The sequence below is a fragment of the Lithobates pipiens genome, unplaced genomic scaffold, assembly GCF_037356315.1.
Source record: "Lithobates pipiens isolate NorthernLeopardFrog02 unplaced genomic scaffold, aLitPip1_a1.2 Scaffold_16, whole genome shotgun sequence".
In the NCBI taxonomy this organism is placed as follows: domain Eukaryota; kingdom Metazoa; phylum Chordata; class Amphibia; order Anura; family Ranidae; genus Lithobates; species Lithobates pipiens.
This window is the reverse complement of record NW_027507748.1, coordinates 163091975-163117572: the sequence shown is the minus strand read 5'-3', so window position 1 is coordinate 163117572 and position 25598 is coordinate 163091975.

The window sequence follows — 25598 nt, the reverse complement described above, 5'->3', positions numbered from 1 at the left end:
TGGTCCAAAACTTTATGAGATCTAGGGTGAGTCATGTGTTGCTATGATGCTGGCTGCCCAAAAAGCTGAATTTGCACAGAAGACAAAGCATTTGTGGTATGGACACTTCAGCCTCATTGCCACTCCTCTCAATGTTAGAAATGTATATACCTGTTTCTGACAGGTACATGAATCTGTTGCCTGCTCCAACACATTTGCATATGTTATAGTTTTTATAAATGAATTGTTGCGCTATACCAACTCACAATAAAAAAAAAAGTGAATATAAAAAAATAAAAATGTGCATTAGTGAATAAATATACATTGTGAAAAAACAATCCTTCAGGCAAAGAAAACTTGTCCTTCAAACAGGTAAGTGATAAAGAATCTGCCAGGAGTCCGGTTGGAAGACAAGGTGTTGAGAGGGCTCCCCTTGCGGCTGAGTGCAGTGCAACCCTGAAGGTGAAACAGGGAATACAATGCCCAGAGAAGCACGGTTTGCCTGTGGTCATGGTTGAAGGCTTAATCACTGTGGGGCGATTGGAACAAGTGAGATGCTTCATATGGCAGGCGTGTCTTGGGAGAGCCAGCAGCGGCAGGCTATTGGGTGATCCAGAAGTAGTATCAGAAGCCAGGATGGGGTTCATACACAGCAAGATCAGTCAATAGCAGGTTCAGGATTCAGGCAGTAATACTGGAAGAAACCAGGGTCGGTAATTGGTAAGACAGGCAGAAGCTATCGATGAGTCAAGCCAGGATGAAGTAGTGGAGCAGGCAGAAGCAGGTCAGGAGGATACAAGCCAGGGGTCTGACTGGGAAGACAGGATAAGTGGGTAATGGAAGCCGGGTTGGTAACAGGAAGTCCAAAATCATAATACAGCAGCACAAGGAACACGAGGGAGTTGATGATAATCCAGCATCTCAGCAGCAGGGTTATATAGGCCAGGAGGCAACATCGCGTATATGCCCGTAAGCGCCGCCACGCATCTGAGTATGCCCGTTAGTGCCGTTGTGCTTCTGCATACACCCGTTAGCGTCGTTGCACTTCTGCATACGCCTGTTAGCGTCGTTCCTCATCTGTGTATGTCTGTTCGGGCTGTCGGATCTGTGTATGCCAATATGCACGGGAGCATGCCTGATGCGGCCATGATGGGTGTTGGAAAGATTGACAGTTCTTTGGCCATTTCCCTGACAGAATGATTACCAACATCTCCTGTGAAGAATCGCCACCTAAAGATCAGGATAGTCACATGGCAGGAGGCATAAGCCAGTTTTATGCTATGTGATCAGTGGTGGCCCATCCATAAGGGGTGCAGTGTGCACCCCCCCATCAATGCGTCCGGCCCCCTAATCTACATGCAGGGTGCCAGATGCATGGATTTTTTTTTTGCACGTGATTAGAGCAAAGCCCACCCAGTATGGGTGACGGGGGGGGGGCTGTGCACTGCTTGTAAGACCGCTGTGCAAATATGGTGTAAAAAAAGTATTGCAATGACCGCCATTTTATTCTCTAGGGTGTTAGAAAAAAAAACAATATATAATATTTGGGGGTTCTAAGCAATTTTCTAGCAAAAAAACTGTTTTAAACATGTAAACACCAAAATCTCAAAACGAGGCTGGTCCTTAAGTGGTTAAAGCGGGAGTAAACCCGCTGACTTTTTTTTTTTTTACACCTGCAAGGGAAAAGGCATAATGAGCTAGTATGCACCGTATACTAGCTCATTATGAAATACTTACCTTAGAACGAGGTGCCGGCATCTCGCTCGGTCCACGCCGAGGGAGCTGACATGTTCCCTCGGCGTGTCTTCCGGGTATCGTGGCTCCGGCGATGTGAGTGGCCGGAGCCGTGATGTCGTCACTTCCGCTGGGTTTTCTGCCTGACTTTCAGTCGAGAATCCCCTTTGCGCATGCGCCGCTGAAGTCAGCGGCTCATTGCGAGGGAAATATCTCCTAAAACGTACAGGTTTAGGAGATATTCTTTTTGCCTACAGGTAAGCCTTATTATAGGCTTACCTGTAGGTTAAAGTACAAAATGTAACTATAGAACCGCTTTAAGTCAGTTTTACTTTTCCTGCTGGAAGCTCTGTGTTGTTTGCTTTAAAGAAAAATAGAGTCTTTTCATTTTTAAGGCTAATGGCTATGAACGTGTGTCCGAGGTGCTATACCCCTGCAATTTAAAGTGCGCAAAGGTGTCTGATGTCCCACAATAATTTCTTTATCCAGAAAAGCAACAATATACCAACAGGGCTCATCTGTGAAAGTATACTAATCATAAAGACCAGACTAGTAGTTTAGATTAAAGCTAATCAATGATTGTTTTACTTTATTTTACTTTGTTTATTACTGATATATTATTACTATTTTTATTTTGCTCAACCCCTTGAATGCTTTCTTTTTTTTTTTGGTTTTGTGCTCCAATATTATCATTGGCCCCTCAAAGTAAGGTCATGACATTAGTTACTTGTATTTCTTTTTTTGTTTTCAAAAAAGGTTTTATTAAAGTTATTAACAGAAATACAAAGTCAGCAAAAAGAAACATATTTCAGCATTGGCAGAAAATGTTGGAAGACCAGGTTACCAAAAGGTAATAATCACATAACAGAACCCTGCAGGAACAAACATAGATAAATGATACACTGTATGGGTCTCATATTCCAACCATCAATCATAATAGTAACGAGAATGACAAGTTAAACGAGCTGACCATCATAACCCAATTATGAGAGAAAGATCATGACAGGGAGAAGGGGGAGGGAGAGCAGAGAGAAACTAAGGAAAAAGAGGAGAAAAAGCAAATAGAAAGGAGAAGCAAAAGGAAAAACCTAAGGTGCGATCACTTCTGTAGACGAAAAGTTACTTGTATTTCATGAAATCTGACAACATCTTGCTTAACCTGTCAAAAAATATTGATTTATATCACATTTACTAGGTTCAATCAGCACTTACTGTGATAGCTGGAATAGGTCTGGAGAAAAAAAATAACTGGCTAACTGGCTGATGAATGACACAACAGTGTTATCTGCACATCCATCCTCAGTAGAGTGCTTTGTAGTCTTAGCTTGCAGATCTTTTCATTGTTCACTTTTTTGATGAGAAAATAGTGCCATCCTTTCAATATACATAAATCACTACCTTCTACTTGTCACAGGCCAGAAGAATGGTCTTCCTATGTTTAGTGATCTTTATGTAAGGAAAGATATGATGGTTGCCTATTAACATCTGTCATTTTTGAGCAGCTTTAGCTAGTCCTTCAGTAATGGTCTGTCAACCCAAACAAGTACAATTGAGCAAAAGCTTCTTATACAGTGCCTTGAAAAAGTATTCACACCCCTTGACATTTTCCACATTTTGTCATGTTACAACCAAAAACGTAAATGTATTTTATTGGGATTTTTTGTGATAGACCAAGACAAAGTGGCACAGAATTGTGAAGTGGAAGGAAAATAATAAATGTTTTTTGTATTTTTTTTAGACAGAGAAAATTGAGTACTGTCCGTGATACTTTTTTTATTTGCACTAACATACAATTTTTCAGGACAAGCTTTTTGGGGTATGTCCCCTTCTTCAAGGTCCAAGCAGTACTGATTTACAAATTTTTAAGCAGAATTAAAAAACAAAACAAAAAAAAAACATATCTCTGAGGGAAAGAAAAAAAGAGAGAAAAACAAACACATACAAATCAATAATAATAAAGAAAGCAGCAGAGTTATTATTTTTTTACAAATAAATATCTGAAAAGTGTGGTGTTCATTTGTATTCAGCCCCACTGTCACGTGTCATTGTCCCAGTGCTCCAGGACCTTCAAAAGTGTAATTGGCAGTCAAGAAGTTAGATGTTTAATTTATGCTTCTAGAACACGTGACGGTGCTCCCTGCATGTTGGGCCTCTCTATGTGGCTAGGCTGTGGAAAAGTCCCACACATGTGGTATCGTAATACTCAGGAGGAGTAGCAGAATGTATTTTGGGTCATTATTTGTGGTATACACATGCCATTTAAGAGAAATAACTTATTATAATGACAATTTTGTGGAAAAAAAAATCGTAATTTTGCAAAGAATTGTGGGAAAAAATGACAACATCAAAAACCTCACCATGCCTCTTACTAAATACCTTGGAATGTCTACCTTCAAAAAAATGGGTCATTTGGGGGGTATTTGTACTTTCCTGGCTTGTTCGGGTCGTAAGAAATGAGATGGGCCACCAGTACATCAGGTGTGATCAATTTTTTATGATTTGCATCATAGCTTGTAGACTCTCTAACTTTCACAAAGAACAAATAATATCCACTAATTTGGGTTATTTTTACCAAATATGGTAGCAGTATAAATTGTGGCCAAAATGTGTGAAGAAAAATTAATAATTTGCAAAATGTTATCACAGAAACAAAGAAAAATGCATTTTTTTTCAAAATTTTCAGTGTTTTTTCATTTATAGCGCAAAAAAAACAAAAACCCAGAGGTGATCAAATACCACCAAAAGAAAGCTCTATGTGTATGAAAAAAAGGACTAAAATTCATTTGGGTAAAGTGTTGCATGACTGAGTAATTGTCATTCAAAGTGTGAGAGTGTTGAAAGCTGAAAATTGGTCTGGTGACGAGGGTGGTTTAAGTGCCCTGTTGTTAAGTGGTTAAAAACAAAAAGATACACATTTTTGATTACTAGATGCAATATGCCTGCTCTATGCTTCATAAATTACTTCCTGTCCAAAATAGCTTAATAGTTTTGGTGCAAATCTGTACCATTTTTTCATTTTCAGTCTCTGAAAAAAGTCAAATTTTTTTCAGAAATAAAATCCAGAAATTGAGGCCTGTCCAATAAAGGCTTAAATGTTGCTGCGAATCTGTGCATTTTTTTTTCAATTAAAAACAGAGACAATGGTTTTTGAATACGTGATTCAAAATGTCCAATCTATCTAATCTATGGTGCCAATGTGTGGATTTTTTTTCAGTTTACGCGTTATTAGTTTATTACAGTTGAAAGCTGCCTGCTCTCTGCTCTGACATTGTTTCTTGGACTAAAAAGGACTAAAAATGTTTTATTTATTTTTATAAAGCTGTCACCTTGTGATCTTTATATTATATGTTATTTTATAAATTTCCTTTCCCCTTTTTGTGAGGCTATTTCCTCTTCCCTGTGTGTGACTTATTATTTTTCCCCTACAAGACACACACTGGGGCTAGGAAATCCAATACTCTTTGTTGACCACCTAAAAACACTTCTATCAACTCTACAGCATCTTATCATATTACCAGTGTTCTGCATGTAATACGCATATTTAAAATGTTTGGTGAGTTCAGCTATCTGATAAAGATTGTCCACAGTGAGGATCTCGTCTATATTAAGGCCAGACATAGAGGTCTCAGGAAAGGATAATCACTACTATTACAAAGTCAGAATACTCTTTTTTTTTTTTTTTTTTTTTGTGTATTAAACGTTGTACACAATGCAGTGTGGTAATGAAAAGATGATCATAAGCTATTCTATGAAATTGTCTTGCAACTTGTTGCCAATTTGTATGAGGTTGATGGCTTTTGATTAATTTTTTTAAAGACCTGTATAACATCTGATAGATTTTTGACATGATTGTGTCTGTTATTTCACTGCTTAATTCTGTCCTGTTGCTGATACATAAAAATAAGTTATCTTTGCAAAAAACCCTAATAAACACACTGAAAATCAGTCATATTGGACTGCTACTGCTTTATGCAAGCCAAAGAATAATATAAAAGTACAGTATTGCTGATGTTCTCCTAGAAAAAAATAATGGTCTATAAAACAAATGTATGTACAGCTTTAAGGCATCCCCAAGCATGTTTGAAGGATTTTCATTTTTTTAATGTTGCCCTTGAGGGTCACTGCTGAATGATAATTTAACCTTTTTTTTTACATTGGTTCATCTTCCCCAAAGCAGTCCCAAGCTCCTGGTGCCCTTTGTTGTACAGATTGTCAGGACTTATTCCTAGGGTTCAGATATCATTGATTTCAGTAGGGATTGGATTGACATTGGAGCTTTCAGTCCACTAACTGTCCCTTGACCCAAACCCAGGTATGTTTGTCACAACAATATTCCATATTATGGTCTGTGGTTTTGAAATGTCTAACAAGCTCATATAGTATAAGGGAAGGGAATCCTTAGCCTTCAGTTTTCCTATGATCAGCAGTACAAACTTGATTTTTACCTTTCCCTACCCCAACTATCCAAAACTAAAAAGACTCAGCATAGGAAAAAAACTAGAAAATAAAATCAGTAAAATCTTTCAAATCTCTGCAGATAGATAGGTAGGGAATGCCAGGGTTTCGAAGAATTATGCTTATGATGATTGTGCTATAAAAAGTAAAAACATTTATTTTAAGAAAAGCTATAATACAGTATATCTTGTCGAAATATTGAAACACAGTGAGTTTTCACAGTGATATAGGACACCTGTTGTATGGGAAATGTGAAAGATTGTTATGGTCCTTTCATCATTTGTTCGTTTTGTTGTAAGGAGTAAGTATTGTGTATTAACAACCCACTATGTCTCTGTAAACTTTGTTCTGAACTACTATGTGAGTAGGGTTACAGTTTGCCTATTCTTCCTGTCATTGGTTCTAGGTTTGCTAATGCAGAGGGGTCAAACTATCACTTTCATATTCTCCTCCCATAGCCTTGTTGTTCCATTTGTAGCTATAATGTCTTATGTTGCTGTATGTGTTGTTATGGTCAACCAGTTGATTAAGGCAGGAGTTAGCATCAATCCAGCCCTGCAGATGGGTGCATGCTTAGGGCAACAAAGGTTGCATACCAACAGGCTCTAGTGATGGCAATCTGGACCAGTCAATACTATGAGCATTGTATCTTGTTTCTTATTAGAATGTCAGAGAGTGATTAACGGCTCTTAGAAACAAGCAGGGCCTAAATTAAGTCATTTAATTATTTCAATAAAAACATTTGTGAATAAAGGTGAAATAAATACTATAGTATACAGTATACTAACATACTGCTAGATTTATTTTAGGCATACTTATATATTAATTTTATTGCTCTGCAACTTGGAAATATTTGCACCATTAATAGGAAAACTGACAACTTCTGCCATGTAGGAATGAACATATTAAAATGGAATGAATTAGTGTGCCTCTGGACAATGTCCATTTGAAATTTAAACACATTTCCAAAATTAAATCCTTATTTAATTTTTTAACTTGGATCAGCAAAATGTACAGTGACACCAGAAACTAGATCCAAGTTATACCATACTTTTCATGTCATAAAGGGGCCCAATTTTTTCATTATTCAACATCAATAGGCTGGCTACTCCAAATAGCATTGCTTTGCTTGCAATAAACCTTGAAAATGATATGCTTTCTAAGTATAGCTCACTATCTGGCATGTTCCATCCAAACCTATTTGCTGTTCTAAATAGATATCTTATGTTTGCTGTGCAATCCATTTGTCATCAAAGGCCACTTTCTAAACCCTTTTTACCGTAAATGGCTTTATGTGCTGTTTTTGCAGTTTTACAGCATATACTGCAATGCAAAATAGAAATTGGGCTGCTTCTGTACATGAACAGGGAATAACTTTGCACAATATCTGGAATTAATGAAATTTCAGTTCTTTAACATAAAAAAATGTTTAGTATTAAGAATCCATTGATGGTCAAGATACAGTTTCACTTCTTAACAGGAGATTACAATAATATAGTGTGCCCTCTATTACATAGCTGTGAATAGAAATTTAGGAATATAGCCTCATGCAAATGGGCATATAAAATTACACTTTTACAGGTGTACAGCATATTTCTTAATGCCTCTAAACACAGTTCCTTGTTACCCTATGTAGCCACACACTTGAAGAATTTTGGTGTGCGAGTATGAGTGTAAGCTTATTCTAATTACCAGAGTAAATTAAAATTCTGGCCAGCAGAATGCATTTACGTTCAACACCATACATGCATAAACATGTACATATGCACATAAACACTCATACATAAGTGACATTAAAGACATTTTTCTGCTAAGTTCTTTCAGAAAATCCAACATATTTAGAGCATAAATTCATAAGTCCATGTGCATGAGGCCTAATTGTCACACATATACATATATATATAAATAAATACATTGCAAATTTCCAAAACCTGGTTGGCAGTTTGCTGTTCTTGAATCCTTTAAAAAATGTAGTTTTCAACAGAACTTTGGAAAATAAATGTTAGATGTTTTGGGTCCCCAAAAAAGAAGGTCAAGCTCAGATAAACATATATCACTATCTTCTGTTGGTACTCCAGTAATCTGGGAACCCCATTGCTCACCAGTTTGTAATGTAGGAGATGTATTCTCAAATATACCTACTACAGGCTCCTTTCCCACAAAGTCTGAGGTATCAAAATGTGTTAGAAATTGGTCCTTTCTACCAATGGGGTTTAAAACTGCCTTGAATGTTTGACACAGAGTCAGGAAAACAGACCCACTGTCACGTACCTTACGGTGGAGTCCGAATGCTGAGGGTGGCCTCTTGCCCGGTTCCGGTCTCAATACCCCTGGTAGTGAGGACAGGGAGTGCTGAGGCAGCAAAAGGGTGCAGGTGCCTGCAGGCTGAAGACTGAAGCTCGGAGATACTGGATCCTCACGGAGGAGGGAGAATAGACTGGTCACTGGAAGTGTTCAGCGGAAGCCAAGCAGGTAAGTAGGAATACTGCAATGTCAGGAACATGCAAAGGTTGGCAACTGGCTGGCAACAAGGTACAGGAGAGGAAGGCAGGTTCATAGTCAAGGACAGGCAAGAGTTGGCGACGTGCTGGCAGCGAGATACAGAATCAGGAAGCAGAGCCGAAGTAGAGAGTCCAAGGCGAGGTAGGTATAATCAATCCAGGTAAGTAGTAAGCAGGGGTGATCCAGGAGAATAGTGAAGCAAGCTGGGTTAGTCAGGAACAAGGTAACAGGTTCAACAGTGGTCAGGTATCTCAGGAACAAGCTGAAGACCCTTTTTATATATGATGTCATGCAGCAGGATTGGTGGACGTGAAAGTGCGTGAGTGCATACACACACTTTTGGATTGGTGCGCAAGTGCGCACACGCGTTCGTACTGGCGTGTGCGTGCGCCCGTTCGTTACTGTCGGGGACACCGCACATGGTCATTAGCATTAACGGAACAAAAATAAGCCACTGCTGCACGGGGACGGCATAACATAATGCACAATAAGGTAAACTATGTTGATATTATATCTTTAGCACTGTTTCCTGGATGGCAATAATAACTCAATGTTTATTTGCAAGTGTTGCCTGAAACTGTGCCTTAAAGAGGACCTCTTTAGTCATTAAAACAATTTTCTTCCTTCTGGCTCCTCCACTCTCCCACTCTCCCCTCTCCCACTAGAATAACTGGAGATAATTATCCTATTTTTGTAATGTGTTCTAACCTTTTTAGTGCTGTACTGCACAATTCCTTCTTTCTTGTGCTGAGAATTTGCAACCACTGCTGCCTTCCTGGAATGTAAAGGTAACACATCCCAAGAGGTTTTGCTGATGAGCAGTGGGCACATGTGTGCACAGGATTCCACACGTGCACAGATGAGGTGTTGGCAGGTGCAGTTAGATTGCCTGCTACAAGGTGACTCTGGCCCCATTATAGTATGGTAAGGGAAAGTTGTAATTGGGTGTTAGGTCCCCTTTAAGAAAAGTCCCTCCTTAGTAATGTCATGGGTGTTCTTAGTGCCAATTTAAATACTAGTGTGGGAGGGGCTTGTAGAGAAATAGGGCATGGGAGCCAAACACTCAGATCTGCCAAGATGTAGTCTACTGCAGTTCTTACCTAAAGGGCCCTTTGTAGAACTAAAGTCCCAGGCAAGGTGGAAAAGCATTTGTGTATAGTGGTGGAAGCTTGGGAAACATATTCTATCTAGGAGTGGGCCCAGCTGGGCAGAGTCATAGAGGGATATTGGGATGAGATTGGTATACTATAGAAGGCACCTTGATGTCCTTGTGGGTCCAGTGCCGAGGTGATATCCAGCTAATGCTTAGTATACATGGGGAAGTGGTCCCAAAACTGCTATATATATAGGATATGCACTTGCACTCTGCACAGAAATGTCAGCTACAGAATGTGTTTGTAGTTCCAAGATGAATAATTCTGATGGTATGTCAAATGTGATGTCAGATGTCACGTGAAATTACAGCAAAATGTGAAAAATGCATTTTATGTATGAACATTCCTTTATTCTCAAATACTGAGGTCTACAGCCAGGGTTGTCAAGAGTGGGCCTATAGCCAGGAGCATGACACAATATGCCAAAGGGTTCCATCTGCAAAAAGAGGGTGGCTATCTTATTCAAGAAGAAGCAGGGACTTACACAGTTTTGCCTTTGATACATCTGGGCATGCTCAAGGGTTTTACTGTGCATGCATGCAGATGTTGCAGGTGTCAGGGTTCCAAATACTATCAGGCAAACCTCTGCGTGCTTGCAAATGTGCTGTACACATACCTTTGGTGGGACTGGAGAGGAGGGATGGGATTAGTATATCAGGAGAATTAAATTCTTCTTTAATGAGGAGAGTGCGTCTGGAGACTCGCATACCAAAGGGCATAAGAAGGCCACCAATGTAAAAATTATGTTCTTTGATCATTTGGGTCGAAAAATGGATCAGTGAATTCACTGAAATAAAGGTGCTTAAAAGGTTGGAGGAATTTTTAAACTACATTCTGGGAAAGAGAGATCTGAGGAGAATTTATTGTATAATAAGTGAGAACCAAGTGGGCACAGAATAGAGTCGTGGGTGGAACGGACGGGAAGTAGGGCATAAACAAGGCAGCAGGGAATTATTATTACCTACAACCAATGTAGAAAAATCACATAATACTTACATAACATTACATACAGTGCCTTGAAAAAATATTCATACCCCTTGAACTTTTCCACATTTTGTCATGTTATAACTAAAAACATAAATGTATTTTATTGGGATTTTATGTAATAGACCAACACAAAGTGGCACATAATTGTGAAGTGGAAGGAAAATGATAAATGGCTTTCCAAATTTTTTACAAATAAATATCTGAGAAGTTTGGCATGCATTTGTATTCAGCCCCCTTTAATCTGATGCCCCTAACTAAAATATAGTGAAACCAATTGCCTTCAGAAGTCATCTAATTAGTAACTAGAGCCCATCTGTATGTAATTTAATCTCAGCATAAATACAGCTGATCTGTGAAGCCCTCAGAGGTTTGTTAAAGAACCTTTGTGAACAAACAGCATCATGGAGGCAAAGGGGCACACCAGACAGGTCAGGGATAAAGTTATAGAGAAGTTTAAAGCAGGATTAGGTTATAAAAAAATATCCCAAGCTTTGAACATCTCACGGAGCACTGTTCAATCCATCATCTGAAAATGGAAAGAGTATGGCACAACTGCAAACCTACCAAGACATGGCCATCCACCTAAACTGACAGGCCAGGCAAGGAGAGCATTAATCAGAGAAGCAGCCAAAAGGCCCATGGTAACTCTGGAGGAACTGCAGAGATCCACAGCTCAGGTGGGAGAATCTGGCCATAGGACAACTATTAGTCATGCACTCCACAAATCCAGCCTTTATGGAAGAGTGGCAAGAAAAAAGCCATTGTTAAAAGAAAGTCATAAGAAGTCCTGTTTGCAGTTTGCGAGAAGCCATGTGAGGGACACAGCAAACATGTGGAAGAAGGTACTCTGGTCATATGAGACCAAAAGTTTACTTTTTGGCCTAAAAGCAAAACCCTATGTGTGGCGGAGAACTAACACTGCACACCACTCTGAACTCACCATCCCCACCAGGAAACATGGTGGCGGCAGCATCATGTTGTAGGGATGCTTTTCTTCAGCAGGGTCAGGGAAGCTAGTCAGAGTTGATGGGAAGATGGATTTTAGAAGAAAACTTGTTAGAGTCTGCAAAAGACTTGAGACTGGGGAGGAGTTTTACCTTCCAGCAGGACAACAACCCTAAACATACAACCAGAGCTACAATGGAATGGTTTAGATCAAAGCATATTTATGTGTTACAATGGCCCAGTCAAAGTCCAGACCTAAAGCCAATTGAGAATCTGTGGCAAGACTTGCAAATTTCTGTTCACAGACTCTCTCCATTTATTCTGACAGAGCTTGAGCTATTTTGCAAAGAGGAATTAGCAAAAATGTAACTCTCTAGATGTGTAAAGCTGGTAGAGACATATCCAAAAAGACTTGCAGCTGTAATTGCAGAAAAAGGTGGTTCTACAAAGTATTGATTCAGGGGGGCTGAATACAAATGGACACCAAATTTTTCACATATTTATTTGTAAAAAAAATTTGAAAATCATTTACAATTTTTCTTCCACTTCCAATTATGTGGCACTTTGTGGTGGTCTAGCACATAAAATGCTAATAAAATATATTTATGTTTTTGGTTGTAAGCCCTTGTACACATGGTCGGACATTCCGACAACCAAATCCAGCGGATTTTGTCTGACGGATTTTGTCAGACGGATTTTGTCCGAAACTGTTGCATACACACAGTCGCACAAAGTTGTCAGAAAATCCGATCGTTCAGAACGTGATGACGTTATTTCGTTACGACGGGACTACGTTCAGGCTAGTAGCCAATAGCTTTGGTCTAGGAATTTGATCTGAGCATGCGTGGCACTTTGTCTGATCGGAATTCTCTACACACAATCGGACAAAGTCCGATCAGATCATGTTGTCGGAAAGTTTATAGCCCAACTCTAAGCCCTTGTACACATGGTCGGACATTCTGACGGAAAATGTCCGATCGGACCGTGTTGTCGGATAATCCGACTGTGTGCGGGCTCCATCGGACTGTTTCCGTCGGATTATCCGACGGACAAAGTTTTAGAGCTGGGCTATAAAACTTTCCGACAACATGATCCGATCTGACTTTGTCCAATTGTGTGTAGAGAATTCCGATCGGACAAAGTACCACTCATGCTCAGATCAAATTCCTAGACCAAAGCTATTGGCTACTAACCTGAACGTAGTCCCATTGTAAAGAAATAACGTCATCACGTTCTGAACAATCGGATTTTCTGACAACTTTGTCCGACTTTGTGTATGCAACAGTTTCGGACAAAATCCGTCGGACAAAATCCGACGGATTTGGTTGTCGGAATGTTCGACCGTGTGTACAAGGGCTTAAACTTTGTCCGTCGGATATTCCGACGGAAACAGTCCGATGGAGCCCACATACAGTCGGATTATCCGACAACACGGTCCGATCGGACATTTTCCGTCAGAATGTCCGACCGTGTGTACAAGGACTTACAGGACAAATTGCGGAAAATTTCAAGGGGTATGAATACTTTTTCAAGGCATTGTACATCATACAACAATTATATAATATACCATATATACTCGAGTATAGGCCGACCCGAATATAAGCCGAGGCCCCCAATTTACCCCCAAAAAACTGGAAAAAATTATTGACTCGTGTATAAGCCGAGGGTGAGACATGCCTGTCCATCCCTGTGTGTCCGTCCATTCCTGTGGGTCCATCCATCCCTGTGTGTGTGTCCATGCATCCGTGTGTGTGTGTGTGTGTGTGTGTCCATGCATCCGTGTGTGTGTGTGTGTGTGTGTGTCCATGCATCCGTGTGTGTGTGTGTGTGTGTGTGTGTGTGTGTGTGTGTCCGTGCAGCCTACCTGTGTCCAGCCTGCCTGTGTCCGTCCAGCCTGCGTCCCGTCCAGCCTGCGTCCCGTCCAGCCTGCGTCCCGTCCAGCCTGCGTCCCGTCCCGGCCCGTCCCGGCCCGGCCCGGCCCGGCCCGTCCCGAGCCGAGCCTCCGTCCTTCAGCTCTTCGTCGGCGGCCATTCTAGGATTCAAAAGCCGCGCCTCCGTCGGTGATAGGCGGAACACTCAATTTCCCACTGACTGCTGTTCCGCCTATCGGATGTCCGTGATAGGCGGAACACTCAATTTCCCAGCAGCCTGTGTTCCGCCTATCACGGGCATCGTCTCATCCTCGTCCGTAGTACGAGGATGAGACGATGCCCGTGATAGGCGGAACACAGGCTGCTGGGAAATTCAGTGTTCCGCCTATCACAGGCGAAGGCGGAGCCGGAGGCGCGGCTTTTGAATTCTAGAATGGCCGCTGTCTGTCTGCTCGACACGCTGATCGAGCGGGCAGACAGCGATGACTCGAGTATAAGCCGAGGGGGGCACTTTCAGCCTCAAAAAAGAGGCTGAAAATCTCGGCTTATACTCGAGTATATACGGTACTGTAAGATTGTTTGTAATATAAAACAAAACTAAAAGATACATACAAAATAAACAAAACAGTAAAAAAAAAAGAACCCTGGCAAATAAAAATGAAAAGCTAGATCTTTTACTGTTCAAGTAGGATTTTGATTTTACGGACTCAATCAGAAATTTGGATTGATCACCGGCAAGGAACTACAAACCAGTCAGCCTAACATCAATATTTTGCAAGGTGTTCAAGGGATTGCTAAGGGAAATTATTTGGAAAATGGTATTATAAGAAACAATTATCATGAATTTTTAGAGGGTTGCTTCTGTCAGTCCAACCTGTAAACATTCTATGAAGAAATGAGCAGTAACTTAGATAAAGAAAGGGCAATAGATGTTATTTTTCTAGATTTTGCAACTAGATTTGACACTGTGCCCACAGATGCATAATATATAGGTTTCAGGAACAGGTATGGATGGCTATGGTAAATGAATCTGAAAGTAGGGTTGCCACTTTTTCTTCAAGCCAAACCAGAACACTTTAGTGGCGCATAGCAGAATTTTTTTCCGTGCCCCACCCCTACCAATTGAACACAACTAGAGGATGAGCAAATTAAGTCACACAGTCAGTCACACAGCCAGCCACACAGACACAAAGCCAGCCACACAGACACACAGCCAGCCACACAGACACACAGCCAGTCACATAGATAGTCATACAGACACACAGCCAGTCACATAGACACATAGCCAGTCATACAGACACACAGATAGTCACATAGACAGTCACACAGCCAGTCACACAGCCACACAGCCAGTCACACAACCAGCTACACAGCCAGTCATACAGCCAGTCACACAGACCCACAGACAGTCACACAGACACACAGCCAGTTACACAACCAGTCACACTGCCAGTCACACATTCACTCAGCCAGTCAAATAGACAGTCACACAAAGGTACACACCTGGTGACCTGGGGTGGAAGTCTGGGACACTTCAAGTGGCACAGGCAGGTTGGTGGCAGCTAACAGCATCCAGCAGCCTCCCCTAGCAACAACCAAAGGCAGGAAGCACTGTAAAGGGGCGGAGCCAATATAAATGTAATGGACCTGTTGGTGGGCAGGCAGCTCCCTCCTGCTCTGCTCTCTATGCTGCTGTCCCCTGTCCTGGTGGCATGGCTGGCTGCCAGCGTCACTAATTAAACAGTGCAGCAGAGCACAACTGACACCCTCCCAGGATTGGCCCAGCAGGTGGGATTTCCTGCGGCACTTGTGGGTGTCAGGGAGCCACAACTGAGATGTGGGAGACTTGGGATGTTTGCATTAGGAGGAATCAGATATGGGGGTTGTAGTAAACCACAGACTTAGCAATAGCTTGAAATGCCAGGCTGCTACTAACAAAGCAAGCAGAATACTCACATGCATTTAAGGGTATTTATTTGAGGGACAAATTTATATTGATATTCCTTAACAAAACATTGGTTCAGAACCTATCCGATACAATTCAGGTTTTGTCCCTGGTTCAAAAGAAAGAATGTCTTAGAATAAGAAAGAGTCCAGATAAAGGCAATGAAATTCATAAAGGGGCTGAAGAATCTACGAAGAACAATTAAGTAAAGTACACTTATTTCCTTTAGAGAGGAAGTGATTAAGAGGAGACATGGTTATTATCCACAAATTAATAAATGGTAACAGTAAGAGTCCATTCACACAGGGGCAACACAACTTCCAGCGAGACTTTGGGAGGCAACTTGGACACGACTAATAAATGAACTATGAATAACAGTGTGACTTGAGGCAACTTACAAGGTAACTTGAAGTTGCTTCCAGGACAGGGGACTTTGCCAGTGGCAAATCACATAATAATCAGCTCTGTGGGAGGGAGGAGTTTGCCTAGAATACAATTTTTACTTCCTGGAAAGTTGCTTCAGTTAAGACAGGGGATCCTACTTGGAGGCAACTTACATTGAAATCAATGGATACAAGTTGCCTAGAAGTCGGATTGAAGTAGTACAGGAACCTTTTCTGAAGTCGGGCTCTCATTCACTTACATTGATTTTATCATGTTGCGTGACTTGAGGCAACTTGGGACGACTTCAAGTCGGATCCAAAGTTGCTCCTGTGTGAATGGACTCTTAAGGTGATAACAACTCTTAATCTTGAGTCCATGGCAAGGACATATGGGCACAATTTAAGACTGAAGGAAAGAAGGATTAAAGTTGAGGAGGGGCCTTTATTGTCAGAGCAGCAAAAAGGTGTAATGCCACGTACACACAAGTGGATTTTCCGGCGGAAAAATCTTGGATGGTTTTTCCAACGGAATTCTGCTCAAGCTTGGCTTGCATACACACGGTCACACAAAAGTTCGCTGAACTTTCGACCGTCAAGAACGCGGTGACGTACAACACTACGACAAGCCGAGAAAATTAAGTTAAATGCTCCCGAGCATGCGTCGAATTGTTTCCGAGCATGCGTAGGAATTTTGCACATCGGAACTGCTACAGACGATCGGAATTTCCAATCAAAACTTTTTCTAATGGAAAAATTGAGAACCTGCTCTCAATCTTTTGCTGGTGGGAATTCAGCCAGCAAAAGTCGGATGGAGCATATACACGGTTGCATTTTCCGACCAAAAGCTCTCATCGGTCTTTTGCTGGCTGAATTTCCGATCGTGTGTACGCGACATAACTCTTTTCCTCGGGTAGTGGTATTAGCCCGAAATATTGGCAAATTAAAAATAAATGTATACTCTTAAAAAAGAAAACCTAAACTGACACACACCTTGGTTGGACTGGATAAACCTGTGTCTTTTTCCAGCCTTATCTACTATGTAACTATGAATGGGCAGATTTAATTCCTGCACATGCATCGACAGTAGTAATGAGCCGAATATAGCTGACTTCAGTTAAGGGTATGTAGTGGCCATAATCCGTTGCAGGGCGGCCTTGACTGAATGGTCTTACCGGCTACATTCTCCTGGCCTGCTCCTCCGCTTCTAAGGGTTCCCAGGGTTGATACCCAACGACTTGTACACTGACACGATAAAGTCCTTTGAAAAAGTTTTATTTTGCAGTAGAACTTTCACAAAACACAATCTCTTAGGGAACAGAGGGCACAAGTGAAGAACTCAAACTTGCAGTTCAAGGTACCTAACAAAGTCTCTACTTTCACCCAGAGAGTAGCCAATCACAGCTGGGTACTTCAAGGCTGAACAGACCTCTAGCCAGAGATCATGGCAGTCAGCATGCTGACTCAAACTTGAACGATCAACTGAAGATGAACAGGAACCTTTTTGCAACCGTATCTGGAAATTCCTTTGGGGGACTGGAAAAGTGTAAACTCATCAATGTCCTTCCCAACTCAGTAACCAGGCACTTCTCAGGATGCCACTTGTCAGCCCTCCTTCAAAGAGTCCTCCTCCGGTCCCTTCCATGAGCTGTTGTGTCCCTCCAAGCCGAGAGCACACCCAGACACTTTTAATCCTCCCTCAGTTACAGCGCCTCAGACCAGCAGGTTCTGAGACTCGGGAACAGACGGATCCCTACCCCAGACCAGACAGGTCTATCAGGGGCCACTGACAGGAACATGCTGCGGGATGTCCGACACCCCGTGACCGGGACCCCTCACGGGGCTACCCCGATCCTGGAACCAGAACAGACCACACAGGTCTCACGAACAACTCCGGAACCCCCAACACATGACCCACACTTGCTTAAGTACCCCCCCAGACTCCTCAGCGGGCCCGGCACTCCCGCAGATTGTCTCTGAGAGGGCCATAACCAAACATCCAACCAAGCATGGTTCTAGCCTGTCATGTGCACCTCACCGCTCACATGACCAGGCAGAACTTCAAACATGGCCTGGCCAGACTGGTGTTAAGACTTACCTACACAAGTAACCCTCAGTACCATGGGGTTCTGAGGCAAAAACTAAATTTACAATGCGTGTGAAATTTGAGCACAAATGTCATCCGCTACAGGTATGTTTGGCAAACTTTACCTAAGTTCAAGTGCCAAACCCCATTGAAATCAATGGGAACCGAATCTTAGAAATCGACAATGGCCATTTTCAATGGATAATAGGTAAGCAATTATCAAATAAAGGCCTTGTGAAAGTGTGTCTGTGTGTTTATAGACTTTATAACTTTTGGGAATGAGTCTTACTCATTCGGGTAGTGGAGGTTGGTACCTAGGGCCCCCCTTGTTTTTTTTAAAAGGAGGCTTCAAGATTCCGATAAGCCCCCTCTCTTAAGCTCTTGTCCTCACCAGCTTTCCTGGCTTGCTAGGCTGCACACTTGGATAACTGTCCGGGATTGAATTTCGGAGGGGACCCCCATGCCAATTTTTATTGCTTTATTGCATAGGGTTCCCCCTGTAATCCATACCCTCATACCCCTTTTTTTTTCTGTCAGCCACCATCCCTGTCCCTTTACATTTAGCTTTCAACTCGAATCCCCAGCAGAAAGCTGAATTGGCTGGGAAAGAATATGTTGCTGGTTGTTAGGTAGCCAGCATTTAAATGAATCATTGCATCTAATATTTGATAATAATAATCTAGTAAAGTTACTTTTCATTGCAAATACAATTATTTGAACCTAAGTTTGCATATTACCCATTATATTTTTTGGCATGGAACAAACATTGATTTTTTGCCAAGGGAGACAAACAAGGTAAACTGCTATCTGGAAGACTCGAAATAGTTCAGAATCCTAATACCATTATCGAAGAACTTCAGAAATTTTACACAGTCCTTTAAAAAAAAATAGAAAGTTTTCATAAAAAATTTACAGGAAATGGTTTACACAATCCCAATTTGCCAATTTAATCTTTCTTGATCATACATCACGGGACACAGGAGCTTCATTACATAGTGGGTTATATAGGCACCTCTGGTGATTGGACACTGGTTAACCCCAATTAAGAAGAATTCGTCCCCTATATAACCCCTCCCATATGGGAGGCACCTCAGTTTTTTCGCCAGTGTCTATGGTGGTTGGTCACATAAAACTTTAGCTCTGTGCAGGTGCCTGCGGGGGCCTAAGGGCTACAACAAAACCGGATCCATATCTCGGGCCGATATTTGACTCCCAAGATGGTATGGTACCCGGGCCTTGTCAGCCGAAGAAACAAGGTTTGGCCTGTAAGTCCTCTCCTATTGGAAGACTGGGCTCTGGGAAAACCAGACTTGGTGTACTGTTTACACAGAGCGCACAAAAGTTTCTGGCAGAGTCTTTTACATGGTCCAGGTAGGAGGCTCTTCCGAGAAAGAGCCCCAGATAAACCTGAAGGTTGGCTAACACTGCCCGCTGTGATGGGTGAAGGCTGGAATTTGTCTGTTTCAGCAATTCCTGCGGCGAGGACAGGTAAGAGAAGTTAATCCTATATATATAATTATATGATGGATTTCTTAATTTTGAGTAGTTGTATGTCTTACCTGGTTTGCACCACTAGAGGGAGTAAGAGCAGCCTGATGCATACTTACATGCCTTTCAGTACACACACTCAGTGAAGCCTGGTTCTCCAGCTGTCTCACGTCTCCACTGCAGTCCCTGCCACAATAGAGGTAATACAGGGGTCCCACGTAGTCTGGGGGTCCCACGCAGCTCCGATGGGGTTTTCCTTTCCCCCCTGGATTCCGCGGTCCTCGTGCACACAAGCACGTTCCCGGCCTAAATGAGGAGGGGGGAGTGTGGTTGTGAGCCGTGCACGTCAGTGTGCACGGCGCTGTACTGCGCAGGCGCCAGGCGGCAGTTTTAAAAAGCCCAGAGCGTCAGGGGGCTGTAAGTGGAGACACAGGAGCGGTGGGCAGTAAGCATCCCAGGGGATTGGATCCAGGCAAACCTTAGACACCTACTCAGCATCAGGTTGTGCAGTTTAACCACTTAACAACCGCCCATTGCCGATTAACGGCTTCAGGGCGGTTGTTTAACTCTGAGAGGCCGTTAATTAACGGCCTCCCAGAATTCTGCTCTCACGCGCCCCCTGGGGCGCGCACACGAGATCATCCGTGACCGCCGGGTCCAGTGGACCGCCGGGTCGTCGCGGCCGTTTACCACATGATCGCTCCGTCAAATGATGGAGTGATCACTTGTAAACAAACCGGCGTCATAACATGATGCCGGTTCCTCCCTCACCCTCTCTGTACCGATCGGTACAGCGGAGGGGAAAGAGATCGGTGTCAGCAGCGATGTGGGCTGCATCTGCAGTGCCCACATCGCTGCTCACCGAATTTAACCCCTCAATTCCCTGCCAATACTCTGCCAATACTCTGCAATACTCTGCAATACCCTGCAATACCCTGCAATACCCTGCCATTACTCTGCAGTACCCCCCATTACTATGCAGTACCCTGCCATTACTCTGCAGTACCCCCCATTACTCTGCAGTACCCCCCAATACTCTGCAGTACCCGCCATTACTCTGCAGTACCCTGCCATTACTCTGCAGTACCCGCCATTACTCCGCAGTACCCCCCAATACTCTGCAGTACCCCCCAATACTCTGCAGTACCCCCAATACTCTGCAGTACCTGCCATTACTCTGCAGTACCCGCCATTACTCTTCAGTACCCCCCCATTACTCTGCAGTACCCCACCATTACTCTGCAGTACCCTGCCATTACTCTGCAGTACCCGCCATTACTCTGCAGTACCCCCCAATACTCTGCAGTACCCTGCCATTACTCTGCAGTACCCCCCAATACTCTGCAGTACCCTGCCATTACTCTGCAGTACCCTGCCATTACCCTGCAGTACCCCCCATTACTCTGCAATACCCCCGAATACTCTGCAATACCCTGCCAATACCCCGCAATACCCTGCCATAAATTGCCATACCCAGCCATACTCGGAGATACCCAGCCATACTCGGTGATACCCTGCAATACCCAGCCATAGACGCCCCCCCCACCCCTCACCACCCTCCGGTGCTTCTACCAACTCGCCAGTACGATCAAAGCCAGAATCTTTTTTTTATTTATTTTTTTATTTCAGGCTTCCCAGCCTAGAGGTGAGATGTGGGGTCATATTGACCCCCAGATTTCACTGTAAAGAGGACCTGTCACCCCATATTCCTATTACAAGGGATGTTTACATTCCTTGTAATAGGAATAAAAGTGATCAAAAACTTATTTTTGGGGAAAAAAATGTCAAACTAAAATAAATAAAGTAAAATGAACAATAAAAAATAAAAATAAATTTAAAGCGCCCCTGTCCCCATATGCTCGCATGCAGAAGCGAACGCATACGTAAGCCCCGCCCACATATGAAAACGGTGTTCAAACCACACATGTGAGGTATCCCAGCGAACGTTAGAGCGAGAGCAATAATTCTAGCCCTAGACCTCCTCTGCAACTTAAAACATGTAACCAGTAAAAAAAATTTAAAGCGTCGCCTATGGGGATTTTTTTAAGTAGCGACGTTTGGCGCCATTCCACGGGCATGTGCAATTTTGAAGAGTGACATGTTTGATATCTATTTACTCAGCATAACTTCATCTTTCACTTTATGCAAAAATTGGGCTAACTTTACTGTTTTTTTTTTTTTTTAAGCACAAAAAAGTTTTTTCTCCCAAAAAAACGCGTTAGAAAAATTGCTGCGCAAATACCGTGTGAGATAAATATTTGCAACGACCACCATTGTATTCTCCAGGGTCTTTGCTAAAAAAATATATATAATGTTTTGGGGTTCTCTGTAATTTTCTAGCAAATAAATTATGATTTTTACATGTAGGAGAGAAATGTCAGAATTGTCCTGGGTGCTCCAGAACGCCTGATGGCGCTCCCTGCATGTTGGGGCTCTGTATGTGGCCACACTGTGTAAAAGTCTCACACATGTGGTATCGCCGTACTCGGGAGTAATAGCAGAATGTGTTTTGGGGTGTAATTTGTGGTATGCATATGCTGTGTGTGAGAAATAACCTGATAATATGACAATTTTGTGGAAAAAAAAAAAAAGGAAAAAAAAATCTTGATTTTGCAAAGAATTGTGGGAAAAAATGACAACTTCAAAAAACTCATCATGCCTCTTACTAAATACATTGGAATGTCTTCTTTCCAAAAAGGGGTCATTTGGGGGGTATTTGTACTTTTCTGGCATGTTAGGGTCTCAAGAATTGAAATAGGCCATCAGTCTTTCAGGTGTGATCAATTTTCAGATATTGGCACCATAGCTTGTGGACTCTATAACTTTCACAAAGACCAAATAATATCCACCAATTTGTACTTATTTTTACCAAAGATATGTAGTAGTATAAATTTTGGCCAAAATTTATGAAGAAAAAATGACTAATCTGCTAAATTTTATAACAGAAACGAAGAAAAATTCATTTTTTCGCAGAATTTTCGGTCTTTTTTCTTTTATAGCACAAAAAATAAAAAACTGAGAGGTGATTAAATACCACCAAAAGAAAGCTCTATTTGTGTGAAAAAAAGGACAAAAATTTCATATAGGTCCAGTGTTGCATGACTGAGTAATTGTCATTCAAAATGTGACAGCACCAAAAGCTGAAAATTGGTCTGGTTATTAAGGGTGTTTAAGTGCCCAGTGGTCAAGTGGTTAAGCATATATATTTATTGTGAGACTTTAAGCACAACAGTGATTGCACTTTGTACTAGTACCTCTGCTTTGTAGCTTAGGACTATGACTCCTCGTAAAGGGGTCTCAGGGGGAGGTAACAAGAGCACTGGTAAATCACTGCCTAGGTCCAGGGGTTCTAAAAGTGCCTAAAAGTGCCTGTAAATTACCATCCCCCCCTGCAAGACTGGAGCCAGACTCTCAGGACGAGTCAGTGCCCCTGTCAGGTTTTACAGCCTCTCCTAATGTCCCAGCCCTGATTTATGTCACTGAGGACTCCCTTAGGGCTACATTGGAGGGTTTTGAAGGGAGAATAATGAATTTTATTTCTGCTTCCCTGAAAGATAGCAGGAAAAGGGGTAGATCCCCTCCCTCTGCTGAAATTCCTCTCTCAGATGATTCTTCTGAAAATGAGGAGAGATCCCTATCTTGGGACAGGGATCATGAGCAGTCGGATGAATCAGAGGAAGAGGAGAGAGTCCCCTCCTCACAGGCGCTCAGAAAACAGGTGCAGTATTATACTGAATTGGTGCGTACCACATTCAGAATGCCTGCTGCTGAAGTCACTACGTCCTCTGTTTCTTCCCTGGGAGTCAGGAAAGCCTCACAGACTGCCTATTCCTTCCCAATTCATCCCTTAATGGATAAATTGTTGTATGAGGATTGGGGACATCCTGATAAACTGTTTACTCCTCCTAAAAGGTTTTCTATGCATTATCCTCTGGAGGAAAGTTTCACCAAGAAGTGGGGGGTCCCATCTGTTGATGCGGCTGTTTCTTGCGTGAATAAAAACCTGACTTGTCCCTTGGATAATGCGTAGGTATTTAAAGATCCAACTGATAACAAGCTGGAAACCTTATTAAAAGCCTCCTTTTCCATGACTAGTGCTGTAGTGCAACCTACAGTCACAGCCGTGGCATTGTGTCAGTTCCTCAAAGAACAGGTTAAGCAGATGCTTGGGCTCCTTCCCAGCGAGGAAGTAGAGAATTATGCAGAAATACCTCATATTCTGTATTTCATGATTGATGCGATTTTGGATTCTGTTCAACAAGCATCACGTTTGTCTCTCATGTTGGTACACATGCGAAGGGCCCTATGACTAAAGAATTGGGCAGCTGAGATGTCATGCAAGAAGCATTTGATTGGGTTCCCATATAAAGGGGAACGTTTGTTTGGGGAAGAATTAGACAAATTCGTCCAAAAAATTTCAGGAGGTAAATCTACTCTCCTTCCAGTCAAAAGGAGCAAGTGTCCTTCATTTAGGCATGCTCTCTCTCCCAGAGCATCAAGCTCTAAGCAATGGCGACAGCCTTCTCAACCCTCCTCTACAGGAAAGGCTCAGGGCCGAGCCCAGGGGCAGAAAAAGACTTGGGGGCGAAAGCCTGCCAAGCAGAGCCCAAAAGCTTCCTTGTGAAGGCGCACCCCCGCTCGGCCGAGTGGGGGAAGGCTTCTGCAGTTTGCAGGAGCCTTGGCGGGAAGAGATCCGGGACAAGTGGGTGATCTCTTCGGTATCTCTGGGCTACAGGCTAGAGTTTCAGGAGATTCCACCTTCTCGTTTTCTAAGGTCAAGGATCCCCAGGGATCCAGTTATGCAAAAAACGCTATTTCTGGCCTTAGATCACTTACTATCCCAGGGGGTGATAGTAGAAGTGGACCCAAAAGAACAGGGTTCAGGGTTTTACTCGAATCTCTTCACCGTTCCGAAGCCAAATGGAAGTGTCAGACCTATCCTAGATCTGAAGGATCTGAACCGTTTTTTACGCATCCGGTCCTTCCGAATGCAGTCAATCCGCACTGTGGTCTCCTCCCTGCAAGGGGGAGAGTTTATGGCATCAGTAGACATCAAGGATGCATATCTCCATGTGCCAATTTTTCCCGCACACCAAAAATTTCTAAGGTTCGCGGTAGAGTGGCGCCATTTTCAATTTGTGGCCTTGCCGTTCGGGCTTGCTACGGCCCCTCGAGTCTTCACAAAGATTCTGGACCCTCTCTTGGCAAACCCAAGAGCTCAGGGTATAGCCGTCATGGCTTATCTAGACGATTTGCTTCTCATGGAGAAAACAGTAGCGTTCCTGAACCACAGCGTTACCAGAACGCTAGAACACCTGGAACGCCTAGGTTGGATTATAAACCTAGATAAGTCGTCCCTACAGCTTGCCACCAGGTTGGAATACCTGGGTATGATCATCGACACCGCTCAGGGCAAGGTGTTTCTTATAAGGCCAAAAGCCTTGGCCATTGGGGATCTGGTGCGCCTAATTCTGGGCAGGAGATCATCCCCCATTCGATTTTGAATGAGACTGTTAGGGAAAATGGTCGCCTCCTTCGAGGCCGTCCCATTCGCCCAGTTCCACTCAAGGCCTCTGCAAAGATGCATCCTTGCGGCTTGGAACAGGAAGCCCCAATCCTTGGATCTTCCTATGCGTCTATCCCCAGGGACACGCAAGAGTCTCGTCTGGTGGTTACAAACCAAGAATTTGCTGAAGGGCAAAACTTTTCTTCCTCTTCCATGGAAGATTATCACGACAGATGCCAGCCTGACAGGCTGGGGAGCAGTGTTGGAGGAGACGTGCTCGCAGGGGAAATGGTCTGCGATCGAGAGGCTATTGCCCATAAATGTCTTGGAGATCCGGACAGTTTATATGGCTCTCATAAAGTGGTCTTACAGACTACTTACAGACTACGACAATGCCACAGCAGTGGCTTATATCAATCACCAGGGCGGTACCAGGAGTCTGGTTGCGCAAAAGGAGGTGAATCGCATACTTGTCTGGGCAGAAAAGCATGTTCCGTGTCTTTCTGCAGTCTTCATTCCAGGAGTGGAAAATTGGCAGGCGGATTTTCTGAGCCGCCAGCAGTTGT